The 9467-nt window shown below is 39.3% G+C and overlaps 1 pseudogene; it reads left to right on the plus strand.

Moving 5' to 3' along the window:
* Positions 1-1179: 1179 nt before the first annotated feature.
* Positions 1180-8894, plus strand: LOC115935361 (phosphorylase b kinase gamma catalytic chain, skeletal muscle/heart isoform-like; annotated as a pseudogene).
* The last annotated feature ends 573 nt before the right edge of the window (positions 8895-9467 follow it).

A 9467-nucleotide genomic window follows, 5' to 3' on the forward strand; every position in this document is an offset into this window, starting at 1 on the left:
TGCTGTCCCTTCCCCAGCCCTCCACCTCCTGTCAGGCCCCCGTGTGTGATGTTCCCCGCCTTGCGTCCAAGTGATCTCATTGTTCAATTCTCACCTATGAGTGAGAATATACAGTGTTTGGTTTTCTGTCCTTGTGATAGTTTTCTGAGAATGATGGTTTCCAGCTTCATCCATGTCCCTACAAAGGACATGAACTCATCCTTTTTTACGGCTGCATAGTATTTCATGGTGTATACGTGCCACATTTTCTTAATCCAGTCTATCATTGATGGACATTTGGGATGGTTCCGTCTTTGCTATTGTGAATAGTGCCACAATAAACATAGGTGTGCATGATTTATAGTAGCATGATTTATAATCCTTTGGGTATATACCCAGTAATGGGATGGCTGGGTCAAATGGTATTTCTAGTTCTAGATCCTTGAGGAATCACCACACTGACTTCCACAATGGTTGAACTAATTTACACTCCCACCAACAGTGTAAAAGTGTTCCTATTTCTCCACACCCTCTCTAGCATCTGCTGTTTCCTGACTTCAATGATTGCCATTCTAACTGATGTGAGATGGTATCTCATTGTGGTTTTCATTTGCATTTCCCTGATGACCAGTGATGATGAGCATTTTTTCATGTGTCTGTTGGCTGCATAGGTGTCTTCTTTTGAAAAGTGTCTGTTCATATCCTTTGCCTACTTTTTGATGGAGTTGTTTGTTTTTTTCTTGTAAATTTGTTTGAGTTCTTTGTAGATTCTGGATATTAGCCCTTTGTCAGGTGGATAGATTGCAAAAATTTTCTCCCATTCTGTAGGTTGCCTGTTCACTCTGATGGTAGTTTCTTTTGCTGTGCAGAAGCTCTTTCGTTTAATTAGATCCCATTTGTCAATTTTGGCTTTTGTTGCCATTGCTTTCGGTGTTTTAGTCATGAAGTCCTTGCTATGGGTCTTAAAATCTCTATGGAATCTAAATTTGGTGTCAAGTTAGCTTATCTTTTATTGGTCTACTTTGAGTGTAAAGGAAAACAGATGAATGCTACCTTCCTTAACAATAGTCTTTTGTTAATTTTAAATCTGAGATTTTTGTTTTGGTAAAATTTTGAATTTATATTAAAACTTTTTTAGCTTTATACCCCCTAGCTATTAATAGAAGCAAACTCTTGCTGTTTATTTATGACAGAACACACATGCAGGACTTGAAAGATGTTACTAACAATGTCCACTACGAGAACTATGGAAGCAGAAAACTGGCAGCTGTGACTTACAATGGAGCTGATAACAACAAGAAGAAAGGGCAGCTGACTAAGTAAGTATACGTTTTTTCTCCAAAAAAGGTATTCTTTCTGTAGTCAATAATCATATTGTTTCATTTTCATTAAATTTCTCCTGGCTCCTCAGTAGAAAATTTGGATAATGTTCTCTATGCACAACAGCATAAATGTATATTGTTATGCTCTGTTAATAGTAGACACTTTTTTGAATGAACCATTTTGATGGAGTTTTCACTTACAGATTGTGTGGAAACAAAGGACAGGCTTTAATAAAAGGAATATGTAGATGAATTTATTCTTGCTTACCTTCTCTAATCCTATTCCAGGGAGTAAATTAGCTGGAGTTTTGGTTTCTTGTTTTGGTTGTTAGAGTGGTGTAAGTGACTACGACTTGTGTAGCTTTGTCCTGTTGAGCTTATATCTCAAGCTGTGGTGTTTTTATGTGGGGGTGGAAAAAAGAGATGTGTGAGGAAGCTGGTAACCATGTCTGTGCCCTCCTTTTAAAAAATTTGTCATTACTGAAGATCATAATTACATCATATGTCACTTAACAATGGGGATATTCTGAGAAATGTGTCATTGGGCTATTTCGTCATTCTGTAAACATCATAGAGTGTACCTACACAAACCTAGATGGTAGAGCCTTCTACACACCTAGATTATGTGCTCTAGCTATTGCTTGTAGGCTATAAACCTATATAGTGTGTTACTGTACTGAATGTCATAGACAGTTGTAACATAATGTTAAGTATTTGTGTATCTAAACATAGAAAAGGTGCAGTAAAATACAGTATAAAAGATTAAAAATGGGATATGTGTTTAGGGCACTTGTTGTGAATGGAGCTTGCAGGACAGGAAGTTGCTCTGGATGAGTCAGTGAGTGAGTGGTGAGTGAATGTGAAGGCCTAGGACATTACTGTACACTACTGTGGATTTTATTAACACTGTACACTTAGGCTATACTAAATTTATTTTTTAAATTTGTCTTTAATAATCTTATTTTGCTGTAACTTTTATAATAACTTAAATTTTAAAAAACTTTTTGATTCTTTTGTAGTAACACTTAGCTTAAAACAGAAACACATTGAACAGATGTACAAAAATATTATCTTTATAATCTTTATTCTATAAGCTTTTTTCTATTTTAAAAGTTCTTTCTTTTTTCACTTCAAACTTTTTTTTTTGTTAAAAACAAAGACATAAACTTACACATTAGCCTAGGCCTACTCAGGGTCAAGATCATCAAGATGCTACCGGGCAGCAGGAATTTTTCAGTTCCTAGGGGCCACCATCATATATGCAGTCCCTTGTTGACTGAAATGTCATTATGCATTGCATATCTGTATTACAAAACCATTTTAAATAATGGGCATTTGTAGCTAGGTGTTATCTACCATTAGACGAAAATCCTAAAGGATCAACTATATGAATACGAAAGACAAGTTCTGAAAGTAGCTATAGTGTTTTCCATAATGGTTAACATGCCTTATAATGGAATAGAAAAATGACCCTTCTTAAATATTTAAAATACAGGATTCTGTTTGAGGTAAGCCTCAATATGTGAACAAAAGGAAGGCTTTTTATCTCTTTTGAGCAAAATGTTTATTGAGCAACTTTGGCAAAAAATGTAAGGATCCATCATAGTGAATATTGTTCATAAAATCTTAATTCACTTTAAACTCATTATCAGTAACGATGAACTTTTTAACTCATTAAAAGAAACACATACACAAAGCTACTGATAATTTTTATGTTAAAATACTACCAGTACATATTTTTTGTTAAATATATGTACTTATTCAATATATTTTTAAAATGTTTGTTATGTTGTAGATATAAGGAATTGTTTATTTGTCCCCGTGTCTCAAATATAAGGCTTTTTTTTTTCTTTTGAGACGGAGTCTCACTCTGTCGCCCAGGCTGGAGTGCAGTGGTGCGATCTCAGCTCACTACAAGCTCCACCTCCGGGTTCATGCCATTCTCCTGCGCTCAGCCTCCCGAATAGCTGGGAATACAGGCGCCTGCCATCACGCCCGGCTAATTTTTTGTATTTTGTTTAGTGGAGACAGGTTTCACCATGTTAGCCAGGATGGTCTCGATCTGCTGACCTCGTGGTCCGCCTGCCTCGGCCTTCCAAAGTGCTGGGATTACAGGCGTGAGCCACTGTGCTTGGCCATATAAGGCTTTTTAAAGTGGTGCTGTTGGATGCAGGTAAGATAATTCAGAGAAAAATTGTAAACTTTACAGTATCATGAAGTTTTTTTCTGCATATACAAAATTCTACTGTGTGGATACGTGAGTTAAACTATATCCCAGGTGAAAACACAAATAGAATTCTACTGGAAATACATCTCTTAAAGAGAGGAATCATGACCATACTTTGCCTATGCAAATATAAAAAATGTTTGCATTGCTAAAACGCAAATTGCTCCAGGAGCTAGCATAATATTTTATGTTAATAATAAGTAGGAAAATAAACATTTCAGAAGATAAAGCCAACTGGGGAATGGCTGTAATTGGAATAGATATTTGATATGATTTGATAAATTAGATTGTTACTACTTCATTGAATAACACATACTGAATCTGAAAGAAATCACTTAGAAGTTTTATCTATTGGTTGTATGTTACATTGTCTTGAAAATGTTAGCAATTTCAAAGAATATTTTTGTTAAATTTTTCTTTAAAAATCATTAACAACTTATGGTGCTTTAGCTGAGTAAGGTGCTTTTCCTCATAGCTCAGTACATATCCATGAATAACTGAAAAGAAAGACTAATGTTTAAATAAGTGAAGTAAGCAGGTGTGAGTTTAGGCTTCTTTTAATGTTCTTTTTGTATTGCTCTCATGTGACTCTCCATAGCAATGTATTCTTTGACAGTGGTAGTGAGGAGGGGTTGAGAGTTGCAAGAATTTTGGAATGGAAGGTGAACCTATTGAAAATTTATAGTTAAATTGATCTTTGGCAATGTATGTTTCACAAAGTGCTAATCACACTTTGGTTTTAAAATATAAGCCAAACTTTTTAAAGATGTTAGACATTGAATAGTAAAATACATTCATGTGCCATATAACGATGTTTCGGTCAATGACTGACTGCATATACGACAAATTCCCATAATATTATCATGTCATACCATAGAGCCTAAGTGTGTAGTAGGTTATACTATCTAGGGTTGTGTAAGTACACTCTGTGTTGTTCGCGCAATGACAAATGAATTTCTCAGCATGTGTCCCAATTTTTAAGCAATGCATGACTGTAGATCAATTTATCTTATATTTAAATTTTCTGAGGTAGTTTTGGGCAAACTGTAGAGTCTATTGAAACATGAAATAAAAAACCAAACGCCGCATATTCTCACTCATAGGTGGGAATTGAACAATGAGAACACATGGACACAGGAAGGGGAACATCACACACCGGGGCCTGTTGTGGGGTGGGGGGAGTGGGGAGGGATAGCATTAGGAGATATACCTAATGCTAAATGACGAGTTAATGCGTGCAGCACACCAACATGGCACATGTATACATATGTAACTAACCTGCACGTTGTGCACAAGTACCCTAGAACTTAAAGTATAATTTAAAAAAAAATTAAAATTAAAATTAAAATTAAAAATGTAAGTGTAGATGTCTGAAAATGTGCCTTTCTGTTATGTCAAGAGCCCTAGAACAATTCTATTTTAGAGGGACTTAAAACAAGAATTAGATTGTGTGGTTTAAATCTGAAGACTAGATGAACTTGTCCAGTCAGCTATAATTCGTCTCAAGGTTAGATCTAGAGAAGTGGATGCTATTCTTAGCAGCTACCCAGTAATTACCTGTTTCTGACAAAGAAAGTATGGAGCCATCTAAGTGCGTCTTATATCCTTAGAGAATGTATCTTGCATCCCTGTATGGAGGTTAGTGGATGGTTGGAAACCACAGAAACGGTAACCTCTGAAATCAAAGAAAATTGAGCAAGGGTTTGTAAAGGAAAGGGGAGAAGAGTTGGTCATATCCAGATTGCTGATCTCTTAGAGGAAGTGATCCCCGATAAGAGGAGGGCCATCTCTTTTTTTTCTTTTTGCTAAACGTCCTTCTTGAAGTTTTATCTGCCTCCTTTTTCCTTGATCTTCCTTGTACCCTTTACTTAAAGTCACATTTGATTGGTGACTCTTTTTCAGAACTGATGTCTATCATTGGTACCAATTGTGACAATAGATACCTTGCTCCAAGTTGGGGGCAAACCCTAGTCTCTCTTTCCTTTACGTTAAGTTATTTTTCTGTTCTTTATAGCCTTCTCCATCAGCCATCTTGGGAAAACTTTATAAGTAAATGACTAAAAATACAAGTTTCAAAGGTAGATCCTCAGAATTCTTGATACATGACAAGAGTTTTCATTGATCTAAATAGAAATAAAGACAGTTTTCTGAAAATTTCAAGTTGTTTTAAAAAATTAAACTTACTCAGGTGTATCTTTTACTCTTTATTGAAGTGTCCTTTCATGAAATTATAATGATAGTAGTTGGAGTTTTTTTTATGTTTGGTTTTAATACTCTTACTTGGCAAAACAAGATGTTGGCAAACATTATTACTCAAAATTTTTGGAAATTTTTATTGATCTTTGAAAAAAAATTTTTTTTTTTTTGAGACGGAGTCTTGCTCTGTCACCCAGGCTGGAGTGCAATTGTGTGATCTCGGCTCACTGCATCCTCCGCCTCCCAGGTTCATGCCATTCTCCTGCCTCAGCCTCCCGAGCAGCTGGGACTACAGGCGCCCACCACCACGCCCAGCTACTTTTTTGTATTTTTAGTAGAGATGGGGTTTCACCGTGTTAGCCAGGATGGTCTCGATCTCCTGACCTCGTGATCCACCTGCCTCAGCCTCCCAAAGTGCTGGGATTACAGGCGTGAGCCACCGCACCCTGCCGATCTTTGAAATTATTTAAGTGAAATTCCTTTGGAAAATTTTGCACGTAGTGACCTACTAACCACTGGAGCAAAAGTATGTAAATCTACTTGCTTACTGTGTTCTTTAGGAAAGACCACCACGCATAATTTAAATGAAACATGATTGTCTTTTATTACACTCCAAATGTGGGTCATGTGTAATGCAGCAAAGTAGAACCTGACTAGGTCATCCTTCTGTGGTGGCTCTAATTTTATTGGTCACATGAAGGGGTGTGGCTTGCAAGAATTTTAACCTTATAAAGACAACCCCAGAAGGAGCTAAATCTTCAGGGATTTAGTTTCATATTCAGGTTATGTTGTAACCATTTTCTTTTTCTTGTTTTACTAGGCTTTTTCCATTACTTTGTCTGGGTTTTTAATTTCGCTGGTAGGTTTGTAAGCTTTACTACTATATGTGTGTGGGTAAGAGTTTCCTATTAAAAAGCAGGCAGGCAATGATATAACTTAAATGGTTTTTCCAGCCATTTAATAAAAGGTTTTACTTGGAAAAAAATAGTAAATGTGAAGACAAGAAGTGATCTCCCTACATTTTCTATATTGTAAGCACAATTGTTTGTTTTGATTTTTTAAAAATTAATAAAGATGACTAGAAGTGAGGTGTTAGTTTAAAAATTAAAAATTTGAAAGATAATTTTTACTGGTGAGAGACTTCAAAAAATTCATTTTAAATATGCATGAATGAACATTTTTTCATGGTATTTGAGTATATTTGGTCAGATTATTTTTACAAGGCTAAAATCTTACAGTATCTTAGCTGTTAGATATTGCAGATTTCTTTTAGAAAGTACACACATTTAGCAGGTTTAGAACTTTGAACAGACTTTCAGAAGACAATCGCACAGCATATTTATTTTCATAGTGATTTAGTGTAATGATTATGAAAGTAATTTGGGAAATAAATTAGCTTTAGCCAATTTTACTGTAATTTTTTTTTATTTAGGGCACATACCTTAGTAATTTAATTGTGAAAGCTATGCATTTGCCTTTAATTGAAGCTTTTAGCATGCTTTACTTTAAATGTGCTAAATCACTAATTTTTGTTCCTTTAGATATGATACAGTTGAAGGCATGTAAGGCGGGGGATTGTTTTTCTAAAGACATAGCAGTTTTACTATACAGGGATTTTTAATATTTAAATTTTGAATTTAAAAGAAGATTTTTTTCTTTTTCTTTGAGATGTAGTCCTGCTCTGTCACCCAGGCTGGAGTTCAGTGACACAATATTGGCTCACTGCGACCTCTGCCTCCTGGGTTCAAGCAATTCTCCTGCCTCAGCCTACCAAGTAGCTGGGATTACAGGCGTGCACCACCATGCCCAGCTAATTTTTGTATTTTTAGTAGAGACGGGGTTTCACCATGTTGGCCAGGCTGGTTTCGAACTCCTGATCTTGTGATCTGCCTGCCTTGCCCTCCCAAAGTGCTGGGATTACAGGTGTGAGCCACTGTGCCCGGCCTAAAAGAAGATTTTGAAACATCATTGCATGTTTTCTCTGCAGTCTCTTATTTTTCCCCTAGAGTTATTTAAATAATAATTTAGGTGGCAAAATTACCTGCTCCTTCCCAAGGATAAAGTAAAATAAACATTTTATAGATGAGTTATGTAAGTAGGAATAGATATTTAGTTCTGATTTCTAATTTAATGTATTTACAATCACAGTTATATTGTTGAATAATATTAAGTTGCTTAAATACACATATTCAGTTACTAAAGGTTAGCAATTAAAAATCATTTTTAGATTATTTCTTTTCTAGAGCTTAAAAAAGATTTTTGGGGTGTTAGGGGACAGTGGGAATTATAGACTCCTTGAAAATCTAGCAAAAGCTTTGGACCCTTTCGCCGGAAGAATACTGGCAAACACAAACACACATTTGGTATGCTGTTTCAGGGCAGTCACTGATACTGGGTGTGCTCAGGAGATCAGAAGCAACTAACTTTCTCGGGTACCCTCTCCTCCCCTCCCAGGTCTCCCGATTCCTGTTGGTGCAACCCCAGAGCTGCTGCACAGCGGAAGAGGCCTTGGCACACCCCTTCTTCCTGCAGTACGTGGTGGAGGAAGTGCGGCACTTCAGCCCCCGGGGGAGGTTCAAGGTACGAAGCCTCCTGACCCACCCTGCGGCAGTTGCCGCCAGCTCCCCAAGTGCAAACCTCTAAGCCGTCTCCTCTCCCAGGGGTCCTTATACCCCGCGGGTTTCCAGAGTACCCACCCCTCCCCTCCCAGCCGCCCTGTGATGGCTTCAGAGATGGCAGGTGTCAGCCCACTGGCTCTGTCCCTGAGGATGCTGGCCAAGTGGGAAGTGGGAGACACTAGGAGGGCCCCGCAGAAGCCACCCAAGGCTTCGTGGCAAACGAGCCCAGAGAGTCCTGTGCTGGAGGGGCAGGGCCTGGCAGGGCGGGGGCTGCAGCCCAGCTTCTCCGCCTGGCCCTGCAGGTGATCGCTCTGACTGTGCTGGTTTCAGTGCGGAGCTACTACCAGTACCACCGGGTGAACCCGGTGACCCGGGAGATCGTCATCCGAGACCCACCCCTACACCCTCCAGCCTCTGTGCCGGCTCATGGGTGCCTACGCTTTCCGAATCTATGGCCCCTGGGTGAGGAAGGGGCAGCAGCAGAACTGGGCAGCCCTTTTCAAGAACACACCCAAGGCCGTGCTGCTCTCCCTGGCCAAGGAGGACTACTGAGGGGCTGGCCAGTCAGGGAGGGCTGGGGGGCAGGTGGGGAGGGGAAGCCACGGAAATACAAGTCAAAGGGGTAAGATGCATGCAGGCCTCTGCAGAAGGAGCGCTTGGCCCTGGCCAGGAACTCCTGGAGCTGAGGCCACGATCGCCTCTGTGCACAAGGGAAGCGGGTGTTCCTACCACACAGCAATACCTGCAGGCTGGGGCAGGCCCTGGATTGGCAGAGATCACACGTGGCCTGAGAACCAGGAACCCCCTGCTCCTCCACTTCCTAGATGAGCCGCCATCTCCGTTTCTCTTTAGGGGAGGCCCAGAGTTACTGACACTAGGGCCCTCTTCCCTTAGGGTCCCAGGGTGAGGATGAAAGACACAGAAATGTCTGAGACACACAATCGCAGGAGATTTTATTGACCCCATGACATCCAGTGACAGTGTGGGAGCAGGCTACTCTCCAGGGACATGTTTCTGGAGGCATATGGAGAAGGGGGCCGAGGTGAGGTGGCTCACACCTGTAATCTCAGCACTTTGGGAGGTCGAGGTGGGAAGATCGCTTAAGGCCAGGAGTTCGAGACCAGC

This window comes from Gorilla gorilla, chromosome 6 (assembly GCF_029281585.2).
Source record: "Gorilla gorilla gorilla isolate KB3781 chromosome 6, NHGRI_mGorGor1-v2.1_pri, whole genome shotgun sequence".
NCBI classification, from domain to species: domain Eukaryota; kingdom Metazoa; phylum Chordata; class Mammalia; order Primates; family Hominidae; genus Gorilla; species Gorilla gorilla.